We start from the raw sequence: 20,120 nt of genomic DNA on the forward strand, positions 1-20,120 counted from the left end.
GGAGAGGCCACAACAGTGAGAGGCCCGCGTACCGCAAAAAGAAAAAAAAAAAAAAAAATCACAGCCTCCAATGTCTACAAGAGTAACCTATGCCCATTTTGTGTAAAAACCATTGTCTGATATGCCTTCATTACCAGCTTAATTCCCATGACAATATTCATTTACTCAGGACAAGAAATAATCATTTCAAACTGACACTGAATTACTTACTATCCAACCCTAAAACTATCACTTAGCTCTAAATGTGACTACTTCTCAGTGATATTCCTACCAGTAGCACAATTCATCACATGGTCAATCATATGGTTCTCAACATACTATACACCTCAGACCCTAACGTTAATAGATTCTTCAAATATCTACTTGTATTTCTCATCACTATGCTAAGTTTTAGTTACTGCCAACAATCTTCTCCAACTTTTTAGCTGTAATCATGCCCTTTTTGCTAATGGGATGAACGGTAGGGCCAAACAGACACAAACACTACCTCTCTTCAAGTCATTTTACATAACCGCATTGGTCTCTAATTGGATTCATTATATCAACAGTATGGTTCTTACTCAACTTAAATGCATGAGATTTATAACAAATTTTCAGACTTAACTTAAATCACACTAATTTACCCCTAATCAGGCTTCTCCTAGCTGTAGCTGGAAAATGTACCCACTTTGGCCTTCACCCATGACTTCCCTCAACAACAGAGGGCAACACTCCAGTCTCAGCCCCACTGCACTCAAGAACTATAGTTGTAGCAGGTGTTTTCTAACTTATCCGTTTTCATCCACGAGTAGAAAACAGTAAGACAATCCAAACAATAACATGATGCCTAAGAGCCATTACCGCCTTATTTATGGCAATCTGTGCTCTCACCCAAAACATCCAAAAAATAGTCGCCTTTTCCACCTCAAGACAACGAGGCCTTAAAATAGTAACCACTGGCATTAACCAGCCCTACCAGCCTTCCCCCATGTCTGCACATGCGCACTGTTCAAAGAAATGTTGTTCATGTGCTCCAAATCCATTATTCACTGTCTAATGACGAACAAGATATTAGAAAAACAGGAGGTCTGTTTAAAGCAATACCTTTCATCACAGCCTCTCTCATCATCAGAAGCCTTGCCTTAACAGGGATGTCTTTCCTCACAGGCTTTTACTCAAATGACCTAATCATTGAAACCCCCAACACACCCTATACCAGTGCCTGACCCTCCTAATTACACTGACTGCCACATCCCTAATGACTGTCTACAGCACTCCAATTCTTCGCACTCTTCGGACAGCCTCGCTTCTCTACTCTAACTCAAATTAATGAAAATAATCCACTCCTAATTAAGTTTACTAAACGCCTTTTAATTGGAAGTGTTTTCGCTGGATTCTTTATCTCCAGCAACATCTCTCCAACAACTATTCCACAGGTAACTATGCCTTATTATTTGAAATTAACAGCCCTTGCCATGACTATTTCAGGGTTTACTGTGGCACTCAAACTCAAGTGTAGATTTTTTTTTTTTTTTTTTTTGCAGTACGCGGGCCTCTCACTGTTGTGGCCTCTCCTGTTGCAGTTGCAGAGCACAGGCTCCCGACGCGCAGGCTCAGCGGCCATGGCTCACGGGCCCAGCCGCTCCGCGGCATGTGGGATCTTCCCGGATCGGGGCACGAACCCGCGTCGCCTGCATCGGCAGATGGACTCTCAACCACTGCGCCACCAGGGAAGCCCCCAAGTGTAGATTTTTGTGTAAAAATACACAAAACCTAAATTTCAATTATCCTTCAAACCTATTCAAATTCTCTAATCTTCTCAGATACTTTCCAACTATCATACACTGTCTCTCACCATATCTAAATCCATCAACAAGTCAAAGATCAACATAACCACTGTTAGATCTGATTTGATTAGAAAATGTGCTACCAAAATCTACCTCACTTTTCCAAATAAAAATTTCTATACTAGCCCTAGACCAAAAAGGCCTAAAGTTTATTTCCTCTCCTTCCTCATTACATTTGCCTTAAGCATAGTTCTATTTAATTTCCACGAGTAATTTCCATAATTAGCACAACAGTAATAATGACCAACCAGTAACAATCACCAGCCGAGTACCATAACACAGCAATTCCTATAGCTTCCTCACTAAAAAACCCAGAATCTCCAGTCTCATAAATCACTCAATCCCCCAACCCATTAAACTTACACACAATCTCTACTTCTTCATCCTTTAAAATACAAAGAACCACTGCAAGCTCCATTATCAGCCTTGAAAGAAACATGCCTAGGATGGTTTTACTAGAAACTCTAATCTCAGGATACTGCTCAGTGGCCGCAGATGTTATATAACCCAAAACTGCTAATATACGCCTAGATAAAATTTTTAAACCATCAGACCCCAAAACAACCCAACAAAGTTTATTACAATACCACAACCAACACCACCACTCACAATTAATCCAAGCCCACCATAAATAGGTGAAGGTTTTGAAGAGAAATGTACAAAACTAACTACAAAAATAGTATTTAAAATAAATACAATGTGTGTCATCATTATTCTTACATAGAATCTAACCAAGGCCAATGCCATGAAAAATCATCATTGTATTTCAACTATAAGAATACTAATGACCAACATTCGAAATCTCACCCATTAATTAAAACTGTTAACAACACATTTATCTATCTGCCAGCTCCATAAAATATTTCATCATGAGATATCTACACACATGCATTGTTCAAAAAACAATGGTGAAATTTCAGTTCCCTACTAGGTATTCCTTTAATTCTACAAATCTTAACAGGGTTATTCCTAACAATACATTGTACATCAGATACAATAACTGCCTTTCATTTGTAACCCATATCTGCCGAGACGTAAATTACAGATGAATTATCCAATATCTACATGCAAATGGAGCTTCCATATTTTTTATGTGCTTATTTATCCATGTAGGGCAAGGCGTGTATTATGGATCTTACACTTTCCCAGAAACATGAGACATCAGAATCATCCCTACTATTTACAGTAATAGGTTCATGTGTTACCATGAGGCCAAACATGCTTCTAAAGAGCAACAGTCATTACAAATCTCCTTTCAGCAATTCCTTACATTGGCACAAGCCTGGTTGAATGAATCTGAGAATTCTCAGTTGACAAAGCCACCCATACACGCTTCTTCTTCCACTTATCGTTCCATTTATTATTGCAGCTTTAGCAGTTGTCCACTTATTATTCCTTCATGGCACAGGCTCTAATAATCCAACAGGAATCTCATCCAACATGAACAAAATCCCATTTCACCCATACTACACAGTCAAAGATAACCTTTGTGCCTTGTTCCTATTTCTGATGCTACTAGCAGTGGTACTAGTACTATTCTTACCTGAACTTCTAAGGGACCCAGACAACTATACCCCAGCTAGCACCCTCAACACTTCCCCCCTCACATCAAACCAGGTTGATACTTCTTATACCCATGCGCAATCCCACAATCAACTCCCAACAAACTAGGAGATGTACTAGCCTTAATCTTCTCAATTCTAATTTTACCAGTTATCCCAATACTTCACATATCAAAACAATGAAATATAGCACTCGACCCCTTAGCCAATGTCTATTCTGAGTATTCACAGTGGATTTACTAACACTAACATGAATCAGAGGATAACCTGCTGACACCCATTTATTATCATTGGGCAACTAGCATCTATTTTATACTTCCTTCTAATCTAGTTCTTATACCACTAACAGGCACCATTGAAAACAACCTCCTAAAATGAAGAGTCTTTGTAGTATATTTATTACCTTGGTCTTGTAAACCAGAAAAGGAGAATAACACATCTCCCTAAGACTCAAGGAAGAAGCTCAAGCTCCACCATCAGCATACAAAACTGAATTTCTACTTAAATTATTCCCTGAACAATTTGTTGTGGGACATTTACACTATCTTTAAGTACTAATAATGGCGTCATTAAAACCAACACTGCTGTGTATTTTGTGCATTGTTACCTTCCACATACGTAAGTACATATATGCTTTATTGTACATAATACCCGATATGTATAATCGTACATTAATTATCTGCCCCATGCTTATAAGCATGTACATTATCCTACTGACATTACAGAATACATTATACTGGTCAACTCACATTAAACCCTTGTCCCTGTGAATATCCATGAAGTAAATGGACAGCTTGATATTACATAGGACATATACGTTTATTAATCGCACATACCACATTGAGTCAACTCACTTCCAGTCAACATGCTTATTATCATAACTGATAACCAGAGCTTAATAAGCAAGCTATGAGAAACCATCAACCTGCCCACAAACATGTCCCTCTTATTGCTCCAGGCCCATAAATCATGGGGGTTTCTGTGAATGAACTATATCTGGCATCTGGCTCTTACTTCAGGGCCATCTCAGCACACACTTTCCCCTTAAATAAGACATCTTGATGGACCAATGACTAATCGGCCCCTGCTCACACATAACTGGTTTCATGCATTTGGTATTTTTTAATTTGTGGGGTGGGTGGTGGGTGGGAATGCTGTGACTCCGCTATGGCTGTCGAAGGCCTTACTTAATGTAGTTCAGCAACTTGTAGCCGAGCTTAAACTGAATATTATTTACCGACATCATCAACCATCAGGTGTTGTTTAGCCAATGGTTATGGGACATAAAGCAATTACACACATACATACACACGTACGTACACATGCACACGCATATCTGGTAAATAGCCTGTTTAATCAAACTCCCCTTACCCCTCGCTAAACTCACACTTTATATGCCATCATCACCCTGCCAAACCCCCCAAACAAGGCAAAATATATAAAAATATAACATTCAGCTAACTCATTAAACAAACACATTACCCTCATTTTACCAACCCAAAGCTAGCGTAACTACAAACCAGCCTCTGAACTGTACCAATGAATTACTTATATATACAGCTTATACAGACACATCCCCCTAGATCTGCCACTTACCTCAGACAAAATCAAAACTAAGTATATTTTAATGTATACATTAAAACACATTTTAATAATACACAAAAGAAAAAATTATTTCGATACTAATTTTCACACAATCCAAACTATTACACTGACTACCAATATATCACTTAAATACACAAATCTTCTATGTACAAAATTCTACTCAACCAGTTGATGTAGCTTAATAATTAAAGCAAGTCACTGAAAATGCCTACATGAGGTTACCTACTCCGTAAATACATAGGTTTGGTCCCAGCCGTTCTATTAATTTTTAATAAAGTTACCCATGTAAGCATCTGCATCCCAGTGAGAAAGCCCTCTAAACCGTAAAAGAGTAAAAGGGACAGGCATCAAGCACACCAAAAAGTAGCCACCGTGGTCATATGATTAACCCAAATTAACAGAAATCTGGCATAAAGCATGTTAAAGAGCACCCCCAAAATAAAGTCCCAGCTAAGCAGTAAAAAGCCATAGCTACAATAAAAATAAGCTACAAAGGTGACTTCAACATTTCTGACTACCCGACAGCTAAGATCCAAACTGGGATCCGATACCCAACTATGCTTAGCCCTAAACTCAAATAGTTACAACAACAAAATTAGTTGCCAGAATACTACTCCAAAAGCCTAAAACTCAAAGGACTTGGTGGTGCTTCATACCGCTCTGGAGGAGCCTGTTCTATAATCAATAAACCCCAATAAACCTCACCAACCCTTGCTAATAATACAGTCTACATCCCAGCACCTTTAGCAAACCCTAAAAAGGAAGAATAGTAAGCGTAATTATCAGAAATAAAAATGTTAGGTCAAGGTATGGGATGGGAAGAAATGGGCTACATTTTCTACCTCAAGAATGTAAAATAATTTAATATGAACGTTTTTATGAAACTCAAAACCAAAGGAAGATTTAGCAGTAAATTAAGAATAGAGTGTTTAATGGAATCAGACCATGGAGTACACACACATCACCCATCACCCTCCTCAAATATGGATGACTCTCCAAAAGCTATTGACAAGTACCAAACATAAAAGAGGAGACAAGTCGTCACAAGGTGAGCATATTGGAAAGCGTGCTTGGACAAACATAAAGCACCTAATTTATACGCACGAGATTTCATACCGCATGAACACTTTGAACTAAAACTAGCCCAAACTTCCCACCAAATTCAACTGCCATAAGCAAATTAAATAAAACATTCACTCAACATCTAAAGTATAGGAGACAGAAATTTAAACTTGGCTCTATAAAGTACCACAAGAGAATGATGAAAGAAGCATTAAAAGTACCAAAAAGCAAAGCTTACACCTTCTACCTTCTGCATAATGATTTAATGAGAAAACTTCAACAGAGGGAACTTAAACCCGAAACCAGACGACCTACTTGTGAACAGTTTACAAGAACAAACTCACCTATGTGGCAAAATAATGAGATTTATAAGCAGAGGTGACATGCCTAATGAGCCTGATGATAAGCTGGTTGTCCAGGAAAGAATGTTAGCTCAACTTTAAATATTACTTTTAAAATCATAACATTTAAAAAAAATAAATTTATTTCTTTTTGGCTGCGTTTGGTCTTCATTGCTGCACGCGGGCTTTCTCTACTTGCGGCGAGCAGGGGCTACTCTTCAGTGCGGTGCGTGGGCTTCTCATTGCGGTGGCTTCTCTTGTTGCAGAGCATGGCCTCTAGGCATGCAGGCTTCAGTAGTTGTGGCACACATGCTCAGTAATTGTGGCTTGCGGGCTCTAGAGCGCAGGCTCAGTAGTTGTGGCGCATGGGTTTAGTTGCTCTGTGGCATGTGGTATCTTCCTGGACCAGAGCTCGAACCCGTGTCCCCTGCATTGGCAGGCAGATTCTTAACCACTGTGCCATCAGGGAAGCCCCTAAAATCATAACTTTTAACGCAATTTTAAATGTTACTCTAAAAAAGTACAGCTTTTTATACACAGGATACAGCTTTTCTTAGAAAGGAAACATAAACAATTTCAAAATTGGCTTACAAGCAGCCACCAATTAAGAAAGCATTCAAACTCAAAACACATTCATCTTGGGCTTCCCTGGTGGCACAGTGGTTGAGAGTCCGCCTGCTGATGCAGGGGATACGGGTTCGTGCCCTGGTCCAGGAAGATCCCACATGCCGCAGAGTGGCTGGGCCCGTGAGCCATGGCCGCTGAGCCTGCGCGTCCAGAAAAAAAAAAAAAAATTCATCTTTTTAAAAAATTTTATTTATTTTATTTATTTGTTTTTGGCTGCGTTGGGTCTTCGTTGCTGCACGCGGGCTTTCTCTAGTTGCGGTGAGCGGGGGCTACTCTGTTGTGCTGCACGGGCTTCTCATTGCGGTGGCTTCTCTTGTTGCGGAGCACAGGCTCTAGGCACGTGGGCTTCAGTAGTTGTGGCTCGCAGGCTCTAGAGCTCAGGCTCAGTAGTTGTGGCACACGGGCTTAGTTGCTCCGTGGCATGTGGGATCTTCCCGGACCAGGGCTTGAATCCATGTCCCCTGCGTTGGCACGCAGATTCTTAACCACTGCGCCACCAGGGAAGCCCAAAACACATTCATCTTAATACCAACAATAAACCAACTCCTAATTTAATACTGGACTAATCTATTAATAGAAGCAGTACTATTAACGTGAGTAACAAAAATGATTATTCTTGCATAAGCCTGTATCAGAGCAGATGGCCCATGAACAGTTAACAATAAAATAAACCTAAGCCAACACTTAATTATTTATTAAAACGATTATTAACCCAACACAGGCATGCATTTAAGGAAAGATTTAAGAAAGTAAAAGGAACTCGGCAAACACAAACCCTGCCTGTTTACCAAAAACATCACCTCTAGCATCACTAGTATTAGAGGCACTGCCTGCCTAGTGCCTCTAACACTAGTGGATAATGCCCATGGTATCCTGACCATGCAAAGATAGCAAAATCATTTCTTCTCTAAATAAGGACTTGTATGAATGGCCACATGAGGCTTTTACTGTCTCTTACTTTTGATCAGTGAAATTGACCCTCCTGTGAAGAGGAGAGAAAAATATAAGACAAGAAGACCCTATGGAGCTTTAATTAACTATTCCAAAGAATAATATTAATAAACATAACTGAACCTCAGGGGATACCAGGGCTTTTAATGGATTAACAATTTTTGTTGGGGTGACCTCAGAGAATAAAATAACCTCCAACTGATTGAAATTTAGACCAACTGGTCAAAACGTGTTATCACTTATTGATCCAAAATATTGATCAACAGAACAAGTTACCCTAGAGATAACAGCACAATCCTATTCTAGAGTTCACTTTGACAACAGGGTTTAGGACCTCAGTGTTGGATCAGGACAGCCCAATGGTGTAACTGCTATTAATGGTTCATTTGTTCAATGATTAAAGTCCTAAGTGATCTGAGTTGAGACCCAAGTAATCCAGATAGGTTTCTATCTATGATACATTTCTCCCAGTACAAAAGGACAAGAGAAATAAGGCCTACTTAACAAAAGCACCTTCAAATTAATTAATGATATCATTTTAATTCAATTAATTTACTCAAAGAACAGGGTTTGTTAGGGTGGCAGAACCCAGTAACTATGTAAAGTTTAAGTCTTTACTGCCAGAGGTTCAATTCCTCTTCCTAACAAAATGTTTATGATCATACTTTCACTCATTATCCCCATCCTACTAACTGTAGCATTCCTCACATTAATTGGACAGAAAGTTCTAGGTTATATGTAACTCTGAAAAAGGGTCAAACATTGTCGGCCCCTATGGGTTACTACAGTCCATTGCTGATGCAGGCAAGTTATTTATTAAAGAGCCAGTACAAACACCAGCATCATCAATTTCTATATTTATCATTGCACCAATTCTGGCCTTAACCCTAGCGCTCACAATATAAGTCCCTCTTCCCATACCCTACCCACTAAGTAACATAAACCTATGTGTATTATTTACACTAGCCATATCAACCCTAGCCTTTTACTCTATCCTCTGATCCGGATGGGCTTCAAACTCAAAATACACACTAATTGGAACCCCACAAGCAACAGCACAGACAGTCTCATATGAAGTAATACTAGCAGTTATTCTATTATCAGTCCTGTTGATAAACATTTCATTTACACTTTCAACACTAATTATTACACAAGAGCACATATGACTAATTTTCCCATCCTGACCCTTAGCCATAATATGATTTATTTCCACTCTAGCAGAAACCAACTGAGCCCCATTTGATTCAACAGAAGGGGAATCAGAACTCGGATTTGGCTTCAATGTAGAACGTGCAGCACCCCATTCACTGGATTCTTCCTAGCAGAATATGCCAATATCATTATAATAAATATTTTCACAACAATACTATTTCTAGGTGCATTTCATAATCCCTACGTACCATACCAGTATACGGCTGATTTCATCATTAAAACACTCCTCCTAACAATTGCCTTTCTGTGAATTCAAGCATCCTACCCATGATTCTGATATGATCAACTCATCCATCTTATGAAAAGTTTTTCTACCACTAACACTAGCCCTATGCACACAACATGTTTCACTACCTATCATCACATTAAGCATCCCACCACAAACATAAGAAATCTGTCTGTGGGACTTCCCTGGCAGTCCAGCGGTTAAGATTCCGAGCTTCCACCGCAGAGGGCACAGGTTCAATCCCTGGTCAGGGAACTAAGATCCCACGTGCCATACGGCCAAAATAAAAAAAAAAATTTTAATTAAAAAAAAGAAATTTGTCTGACAAAAGAGTTACCTTGATAGAGTAATAATAGAGGTTTAAATCCTCTTACTTCTAGGGAATTCCCTGGCAGGCCAATGGTTAGGACTCGGTGTTTTCACTGCCAGGGCCCGGGTTCAATCCCCTGTCAGGGAACTAAGATCCCACAAGCTGTGAGGCACGGCCAAAAACAATCAAACAAAACAAACAACAACAACAAAGTCTCTTACTTCTTGAATTATAGGAATTGAACCTACCCATAAGAATTCAAAATTCCCTTGTGACCACCTAGAGGGGTGGGATAAGGAGGGTGGGAGGGAGGGAGACGCAAGAGGGAAGAGATATGGGAACATATGTATATGTATAACTGATTCACTTTGTAATAAAGCAGAAACTAACACACCATTGTAAAGCAATTATACTCCAATAAAGATGTAAAAAAAAAAAAAGAATTCAAAATTCTTCGGGCTACCACACTACACCACATTCTACAGTAAAGATCAGCTAAATAAGTTATCTGGCCCATACCCCAAAAATGTTGGTTTATAGCCTTCCTGTACTAATAAACCTTATTATCTTTACTATCATTCTACAGACCATCATTTTAGGAACCGTAATTGTAATAACTAGCTCACACTGGTTATTTACCTGAGTCGGATTTGAAATAAACATACTAGCTGTTATTCTCATTCTAATAAAAAAAAATTCAACCCACGAGCTATAGAAGCATCCACCAAATATTTTCTAACACAAGTCACAGCATCAATACTACTTATAATGACTTTATTATTAATCTAATATACTCCAGTCAATGAACTATTACAAAAATCTTTAATCAACAAGGAGCTCTCCTCCTCATAGAGCCTTTCCTCTCTTCCCCATTGGTCATATTTATAAACTGCATTATATTTTTGTTGTTGACCTATCTGTCTCCCCCACTAGACTGAGCTATGCAAGGGCAGGGACCATGATTTGCTTACCAACATATCGCCGGGTCCTAGCACAAATGCCTGGCACAAGGTAGTTACTCAGTAAGTTGTGGTGGAATAAATGTGAAGCAAAGTTTGCCCCACATGCATATTAAACAATGTCCTAAACCCTTCCCAGGGACTTCCCTTGCAGTCCAGTGGCCAGGACTCTGCACTTCCACTGCAGGGGGCATGGGTTCGATCCCTGGTTGGGGAACTAAGATCCTACATGCTGCATGGCCGGCCAAAAAAAAAAAAACAAAACCCTTCTCAATTTGGCCTAGTTCCAGTTCCACAATCATCACTCTGGAGCAATAAAGACAACTTCTTCACTGTGGGCCACGAAGGAAGTCTTTTCTGTCTAGTCTACTTTTATGTCAATGGATCACTACTTTTTATGCCTGGCTATTATGAGAGAACTGACATTTGGCACCTCAAGAGGAAGGACATAATGATTCAAGTAAAAAAAAAAAAAAAAGCCTTTTACAACTTCCAGTCATGGGAGTGAGGTGTGTGGAGGGATGGAAGTTCCTAATAAAGAAGATGGTTTGGTTAATCAACAGGGACAAGTGTGAATTTAATGAGGACTCTCCGGCGGCTGAGGCGCAGACCGCATCTTTCACAGCTGCCTTCAACAAGAGAAACGGAGATGATAAATCAGAAATCTGGAATCATTACCAAGCTGCAAAGGTCCAGCCCAAACACTAATTGGCCTCCCAGGGTGACATTAGAGTTTTGGAATCTAAATGAATCCAGATGTCCAAGCAGTCAGTAATCCCCAGTCGAATTAGCTGGGACCCAGCAGACTCTAGCCTGAAAGAAACTGGACAGCAGGGCCTAAAAGAAAACCATTTGTAGGCCAAAATTGGAATGGAAATCAGAAAACAAGAGCTTGGCACTGGTACTGCAATTCTTCTGACAATGGATACTTCTATTTCCAATAGACTATAAACTCCATGAGGACAGGAATTCTGTCCATCCCTTTACAGATATATCCCCAGCGTCTAGCACAGTGACGTATATGTAGCAAATCTTCATCAAATATTTGTTGAGTGACTGAATAACTAACTAAATGCTGTAGCACCCTTTCTTAAAATCTTGCAGCACCTTGCTGCTGTCAGTTTCTCCAGTTTTGTGTCTATTCTCCACCATGTAATTGGCCCTCTAGCCAAGGTGCAGATGTGGAGGAAACGGAGCCGCGAGGCATCACCAACGTGGAAGCCTCTTCCGCATGGACCCTCATTCTCTACTTCCTCTCCCCTCTGGACCCTTAGCTTATTGAAGCCAATGCTCATTCTTCCTGGGTTCAGTGCAATCCTTCAGCCACGTGTATCTTCCTTTTGTTCCACTGTTGGGTTAGAAGTTAGGGCATGAGGAGGGGACACAGATCCTTCGAGGAGGATATGAGAGGTACTCACCCTGGCCTCCCTCATGGCTGATCATCAAGAGAGCAATCAGATACGTCACGCTGCCAAGATTAACCGCCCATTATCTCATCCTCTCTGCATTACTGTGCTAAAAGAATATCTATCTCCTACCGTTATACTAGCCTTGGAATGTGACATAAGGATGTGTGAGTGGAGGGGGGGAAATATGTCTTTCTCCTCTTTTATCATAATAATCATCACACTGTAATTTGACTGGTTGTATATAATCTGCTTCCCCTAGGAGGCTGTGAGCTCCCTAAGGGCATGGACTATGTTTTATATTTCTACACATCTAAGTGTCCTCGAGGCGCTCACACAGGGGTGGAGGTGTGTGCCATATGGTGATGTGCTCTGCTGGGTAGTGGTTGGAAGAAAAGTTGCTGTCACTGGTGGAAAAGGAGCATTTTAAAAACAAATTCATGTTTGTGTCCAACAGACTGCATCTGCCCGATGTTCTATACGGCTGTACTTATGCTACATCAGACAAAAGGCACAAAGGGGTGTTTGGGCAACTGAAAGATCGCACCATTCAGAAAGGTGGGTCGCATAATAGCTCTCTCAGCTGGAAGCTTTGGATGCCCACCCTGCCTCTGGTGTTCAGAATACTGCATGCAGGGTAGAAGATTTAAGATGCCATACATACCCTCCCTGGACTATAAGAACAATCACAGCCACCACTAGGCACGAGTACCGTACACAGCCTAACATGGGGTGGAATTCCAGCCAATATTTTTTAATTAAAAATAGTTTTTTTCGGGCTTCCCTGGTGGCGCAGTGGTTGAGAGTCCGCCTGCCGATGCAGGGGATACGGGTTCGTGCCCCGGTCTGGGAAGATCCCACATGCTGCGGAGCGGCTGGGCCCGTGAGCCATGGCCGCAGGGCCTGTGCGTCCGGAGCCTGTGCTCCGCAACGGGAGAGGCCACAACAGTGAGAGGTCCACATACCGCAAAAAAAAAAAAAAAAGTTTTTTTCTTGATACAAGCATGATATACGTTAATTGTGGAAGACTTAGAAAATACAAGGAAGCACAAATAATTTTTTCAAATACATGTGATACTAGTACCTAGAAATAAACACTGTAACTCCTTCCAGACTTTTACATGCCAATCCTAGCACTTATCTCAGAGAGTGCATTAGTATCTTCATGTTAATTCAACTCCGTTCCACATGGTTTCTGCCAGGGGTGGTCCTCTCCTCAGCGCCCAGTGCCACTTCCACTTCCCTCCAGTGAGAAGTGACTCTCATCTCTGGTGGACCGTAAGCATCATCTGCTGCCCTTTTTTCATCGTATGACACACACGCTGTTAGGGCATAAACTCTATGTCCTACTCCTCTCAAACCCTTCCCTTCAGATTATGAAGAGCCTATTTCATAAACTAAAAAAATTTGTTATTATGTCCCTGCTACATCCACCCTAACGTTCCTCAAGGCACGATAGATACCTCTTACTTATTAGGGAAGCATGCATGCTAGGAAAGAGAAAATATGCCCCCATATGCACACACATAAACATTTCTGCATTTCATCAAATCTAAAAAGCTAGTAATTACGAGACACACTATTTTTAAAAATTTTATTGAAATTAAAGCCCACAGAGAAATGTGTGTAAAACAGAAATGTATAGCTCAGTGAATAATCACAAAGCAAACATCTGTGTGACTGCCAGCCAGGTCAAGAAATACAACGATGCCAGGCTTTCAGAAGTCCTCCCTCCTCCCCCCATATCATGTTTCCTCTAACCTCTCAGAAGATAACACCTACACCTACCTTGAGGTATAACACTATATCTTGGTTTTGCCTGGGTTTTTGAACTTTATGTAAGTAGCATCATACATTATATATTCCTCTGTTTATGACTTCTATCATTAAACACTAAACTTGTGAGATTCATCCTTGACTCGCCACTGTTTTATGTAGCCCTAAGAGAGAAAAAAACACTACCAATTAAACTGTGGCACAAAGCTTTCTTATCACTTATAATTTTTCTTTTATGCCTATTTAAAGAGCTCTTTTAGACTTATTTGTTCAGACTTTTATCATATATTATTCTTATGCACTCATAAAAAAGGGAAATATAAGCAAAATAAATTGGCAGGCTGTTCCCAATACTCCTTTATTTCCAGAATTCAATTCTTCTTCACTATTATGCTGCAGGGCTGTGCCCTATACAACCTGCCTGACCATATGCAGCAGCCCCTGCTTACTTCTCCAGCCCCCTCTGCGCCACTTTCCCTCTTGCTCTCCATAATGGATCCACATGCACCTTCTCTTAGTCTCCCAGACACACCAAACTCCTTTCCAACTCTGTCTGTGCTGCTCTGTCTTTTTAGGCACACTTACCCTCAGTTCTCCCTTCACTTAAATAACTCCTACTAACCCTCTATGTCTCAGTTTGAATGACACTTCCTCAAGAAGGCGTTCCCTGACTGTCCAGGCTTTCTGTACAACCATGCCTAGACTTGGTTAAAATGTTTCACGTGCTTTACGGTTTAGTGTCTGGATTCTTGCCTGGGACTTAAGCTGCCCAAGGAGAGAAGCCATCTGTCTCCTCACTGATATACTCCCAATGCCCAACACAGTGCTAGGCACAGAGCAGGTGTCCAATAAGTAGAGAGTGTATGAATGAGGAGAAGGATAGATGTAGGGTAGATGGATAGGTGAGTAACGGAATGAATGAATGAATGAATGAATCCCTTTAAGACAAACAGAGGCAAAATTAATTCATTTGGTGAACTTCAGGGCTGTCTGATATCTCCATTCTTCTCTCCTTTCTCTCCCTTACCTGCCACCCACCCAAACTGGCCTGAGAATTGGGACCCTCCAAGGGTTCAAAATTGCCTTCAACCTAGAGTGGCCAAATGTAGCACAGAAAACACAAGAGACCCAGTTAAATGTGAATTTCAGAGGAGCAATGAAATTTTTCTAGTGTGTCCAAATGAGTAATAGTTAATGAAATAATAATTTCATTTTGATATAATACTTATACTTTAAAAAGTCATTGTTTATCTGAAATTCACATTCAACTGGGAATCCTATATTTCATCCGGCAACCATAATTCAGCTTCTTCAAACCTGGACCTTTGGCCCCATCCTCTGCCTTCCTCTGCTCACCTCTGTGTCACAGGTGTCTGACCTCTGCAAGGTACATTTCCCAGAACCTTTTGCTAGCTGGCTTCTGGGTTTGGCCAGTGGGAGGCACAGGGGCGGGGAGAGTGGTGGGTGACAGTGAGAGAGAAGTCACTCTTTCTTCCCATCTTCTCTGCCTCAGGCAGCATCTCTAGTAGCAGCCATGTCGCCTGTAAGTCCAGTTCCTGCTAGAAGGCTCTCTGTAGTTCCAGCTTCCAAAGGAATGACCCCAACCCCTGGTCACACCACCTCCTCTCTCTGCTCCTCTGGCCGAGGAATAGAGCAGCTTCCTGCTGTTGCCAATCTCTGAGTTGCCTCACCCTTTCAGTTTGGTTTCTCTATTCTTTGCTCATCTATATAATCTATTCCCTGCATTTAATTCCTTTTGTGTTGAAACCTCAGAAGGTTTCGGTTTTCCTGATTTGAACCCTGGACTCATACAGCCCAAGTCTCTGACTCCTTGTACGGCCCCCTGACCTCACTGCTACGTATAACCCTTCCTTCTTGGTGAGCCCAGTGTAACATCCCCAGTGCCAGCTCCTCTTTCAAGTCCTTTCACTCTTATCGTAGAGATTGCGTCCCTGGTCTAAGGTTTGGGGAAATGGCTTCAGTATTATTTTTATGAGTAATAATAATAGAGCTAATATTTATTGAGCAGTTACTATACGCAAAGCACATCTCATGTGCTTCATCTCATTTGCCTTCTAATATAACTTTATGACCGGATGCTATCGTCCCCACTTGGCAGATGAAGGACCTGAGAGACCAAGGCGATGCCTTTAGAAAGGGCAAACCTCAGCAAGTGTGACTTTGTGCTCTGGAATGTTCCACTCTACTGCCTGGGAATCCAGTCCCAGCTTCCCTTGCCCCTGCTCTTAGAGCCAGTGCCAGTTCTCTCAGAGGATACAGGCATCTTTAGAAGCTGCTGTGTGGGCTTTCTCTGGAGGGGTCTTTGAGTGTTTCAGCCAGCAGGCTATATCTTGAGGCTGCTTTAAATGAACCAGTCTCCACAGTGTATGTGTATGCAGGGGTGGGTGTAACAGAGAGGGAATGACCTTGACATCTGCCATGAAGTCACACTCTGTGTCAGCTGTCATCATGGTGAGAAGCCAGCCAGCCAGCTCGGCAGGGGACCCAGGGAGACACGAAAGGCACGAAGAGTCAGATTGAAGGAGATATCATTAATCAGGCAGAGGGGCCGTTGGCACCAAGGGAGTATCTGCTCAACAAAGTATGAAGTGTCACCCAAGCAGCACTGTGAGCTGGCCTCCTGATGTATGCTACCTCAGAAAGGCCCACTTTATGGCAAAAATAACTAATGAGATGAGGTTGACATCCGTCCCTCCATCACTCTTCCGCGTGTCTGGGGAAATCGCAGCCAATGGAGCACTGCACGACTGAGCTTCACAACCGGAACACGTGGAGATGCCCCCCGCAGGGAGTCAGATCCCACGGGGCAGTTCAGACACTGCAGACCTCAGCCCTGTTAGCCACCAGCTGCTGGCCTCCCAGAGACCCAGCTGTTTAACATTTGAAAACCAACAGCAATGCTCAACATGGCACGGGTGTCAGGGAATGGCCAGAAAGCCAGGCAGGAATGAAGTTAGCACGATTTGATTTGGCCAAGCTTCCTGCTCCAGGGAGTAGCGGGGGAGAAGAGGTAGAATGTGATCTGGACAAACTGGGAAGCAGACGGAGTATATGCCTGGCAGTTTCTTTCCCGGGACTCCCCACATCAAATGCCCAGGGCTCACAGGTCATTGCTGTGGTGCCCCAGGAGGGCCCACCTCCAAAGCCTGATTCATTCATTCACCACTTAAAAAGTATTTATTGAGCATTTACCATGTCCTAGGCATTGTGCTGGGGGTCATCCCATACTCCCTCTATTAGGGAAGACTTTTCCCATCCCCTGTCCCACCCCGTCAAGATCTTGCCTTCTGGTCATTTGTTTCATTCTGGTCAAGAATATTAACTGAGCACCTACTCTGTGCCGGGCACAACAGTTGTATATACAGCAGTGAACAAGACAAATCCAGTCAGTGATATATAATGGAAAGAAGAACAAATTTGGAGGCCAAAGATCAATTTTGGACAGGTGGGTTAACCCCGCAGAACATCAGTCTTCTTGTTGGTAAAATGAGGCTGATCCTACCCATTTACAAAAATACTATGGATCTCAGAGATAAAAGATGTGAAAATTACTAATTATACCTACAAAGACCCTATTTCTAAATAGTCACATTCTGAGGGGAATGGTAGATATAAACTTGGGGGACACTAACCCACTATAATTATACAATGGTATCAATTAATCAATATTTTTAAAGGTTTTAAAGGACTATATGTTTATGTCTCTTATTACTCAGCCACCCTAAAAACTCCCAGAGATCAGGAAGCATGGGTAATATCGTCTTGGATCCCCGTTTTCACAAACATGTAAATATCTGTTGAATGAATGAATGATTAAATGAGTGGACTCAGGGATAATAATAGGGGATGGAAACCTTCAGGGCCAGGTTGGTAACATAAACGCGGGCAAGAATGGCTCTGGTGGGGTGAACTTGAGGGCACCTGTCCTAAATGAGGGCAATGCTACTCAACTCTAGCCAACGCTTCCATGCCACAATCAAGCCCAGTATTGCCAGACCTTCTGATTTTTCAACAGAAACAGAAAATGTGGCTTTTTATGTGAAATCTCCCAAGTTTTAACTGTTGGCAATAAACTGAATTTTTAAAAACACAGTACAGAATAAACACAATGCACTGATGAGCTGTATGTGGCGACCACCAGCTTATAACCTCTACTAAGACCTAAGGAGTGACTCTAATGGTGTCATTTCAGGCAGGCCAGTGATAAACACATCTTTGAGATGGCTGGCCTTGCAGTGTCTCTCCCCGGCCTACCTGTGTGTTCAGTGTTTGTGGAACCCTGCTAAGATTTACAGGTGAAAGATTCATGTCCTCATCAATTCATGCATTCAAGAAGTATTTATGGAACCTCCACTCTGCATGGCGCTATGTGCTAGTCTGTGTTTTGAGACCAAAACAGACATAATGCCTGCCCTCAAGGAGCCTGGAAAGGGAGAGAGAGATTAAACTGATCATTATGCAAATAATTATTTAATCACAACTATGTTGAACTGAAAAGAAGACAGAGGCAAACGTTTCCTCTCTCAGTTTTTCAGTATTTTTGTTTAGTTTATTTGAGAATGGGGATATGTGGAAGGGGTCACTGTTATAACCTGCAGAACCCAAACAGGGGAATAGCATTCTTTAAGAAGTGATTGGAAAAGTCAATAACAACAGCTACCATTTTTAGTGAGCATCTACTGTATATACATCATTGTGCCACACATGTTGAATGTGTTTTCTTTAACTTCCAAAACAAGCCTGCAGGGTAAGTTTATTTCCATTTTCTAAAGGAAAAACACTAAGGCTAAGGGAGATTAAGTAAACTGCCCAAGATTGGGAGTCGATGAATGGTAGAGTCGGGACTTTAACCCCTGTCTGTCTCCCTCTACAGCTCATGGTCTTTCAAGCACATAATGTTCTTTCTCTGCAAACACTACACACACCACCAAGTGCAAACTCCCTGTCCAGACTTCCAGCAAACACAGCAAACAATCCCCCAAAGGCACGATAGCTCAAACCTAACAGTTTACTTCTCACTTATCTACTATTCCAAGGCAGTGTTCCTGAATGGTAAGGGCCGCTCTGGCAAACAGTAACTCAAGGACCCAGAAGCTTTCCACTTCCTGACTCATCACCTTCAAAAACAAACTGGCTTCCAAGGCTGCCAGGGTGGGCAAAGAACGAGAAGGATTGTGGGTGTGAGGTTTTTATGGGTCATGCAGGAGGTAGACCACAACATTTGTTTACATCCCAGTGGCTACTACTCAGTCACATGGTGGCAACTACTGCAAAGGAGGCTGGGAAATGTAGTCTGTGTGCCGAGAAAGAAGGGAAACTAGGGAGCGGCTAATACTCCTGCCACACTGCTTCCCAATAATCCATTTATTCTGGTTGTATGTTTTGAGCACTTGCAAAAGTTCACCCAGGCTTACTTTCCCTTTTGGAGTGTTCAAGGAGCTTTTATTCATGTGCCTTACAGTCTTATATTTACACTGAGAGCTATTTAAAGTCTGTATAACTGCTTGACACTACCATTATCTTGCATGCTTTGCTGAGGTTGGAGGCTCACGGAGAGATATGCTTTCTTTTCCATGGATTAGAAATGAATATAGCCCCCTAAGCAATCTTGCCAAGGACTAAGAAAACGATATAAAAGAATGAAAAGCTTTCAAAAGGAAGATATTACTCACATAGTCATCCAGAGCTAGGTCTGCAAAGGAGATACGAACATACCATAAGCCAATTTCAAGCAAATGTCATCCAAGACTCTTAAGAGGTTCCCTCTTGTCAAGTTTCCCTTTATGACCCACTGAAAATTTTAGGGTACATCAACAAATCATGATTCGCCATTTCCCTCCAAAACCCTCCCTGTTGTGAAATTCCAAGTAGCTACTCCCTAGAACAACATATTCTAGAAGATTTTACTGGGTATGTCTGGGTTTATTTTATGTTGCCCTTTATGTAAAGAAAGAACTGTGGCCTATTCACCACCAGCAGGGGATGCACGCTGAAATGGGTTCTTCTCCCCCAATGTGGGGAAAACACACAGCCTTAAATGCCTCCCCTACAAAGGGAATTACTCAAACCCTGTTTCATGGAATACCCTTCCTGTGGATGCTAATACATGTTCTAAGAGAAAATGGGAAGCAAAGAAGGGATTCTGAAGGAAAATAGGGTGGGACAAACTGGGTTAAAGAAAAAGAGGCTTCTTTACTGCAGGACTTTCAGAACCTTCTGTATGTTAATTGCGGATT

At 41.6% G+C, this 20,120-nt stretch overlaps 1 pseudogene; it reads left to right on the plus strand.

The window, feature by feature from the left end:
- The window catches only part of LOC132503233 (NADH-ubiquinone oxidoreductase chain 5-like), a 35,494-nt pseudogene extending 23,539 nt beyond the window's left edge, over nucleotides 1-11,955 (plus strand).
- The last annotated feature ends 8,165 nt before the right edge of the window (nucleotides 11,956-20,120 follow it).

Source organism: Mesoplodon densirostris, chromosome 15 (assembly GCF_025265405.1).
Source record: "Mesoplodon densirostris isolate mMesDen1 chromosome 15, mMesDen1 primary haplotype, whole genome shotgun sequence".
Lineage (NCBI taxonomy): Eukaryota > Metazoa > Chordata > Mammalia > Artiodactyla > Ziphiidae > Mesoplodon > Mesoplodon densirostris.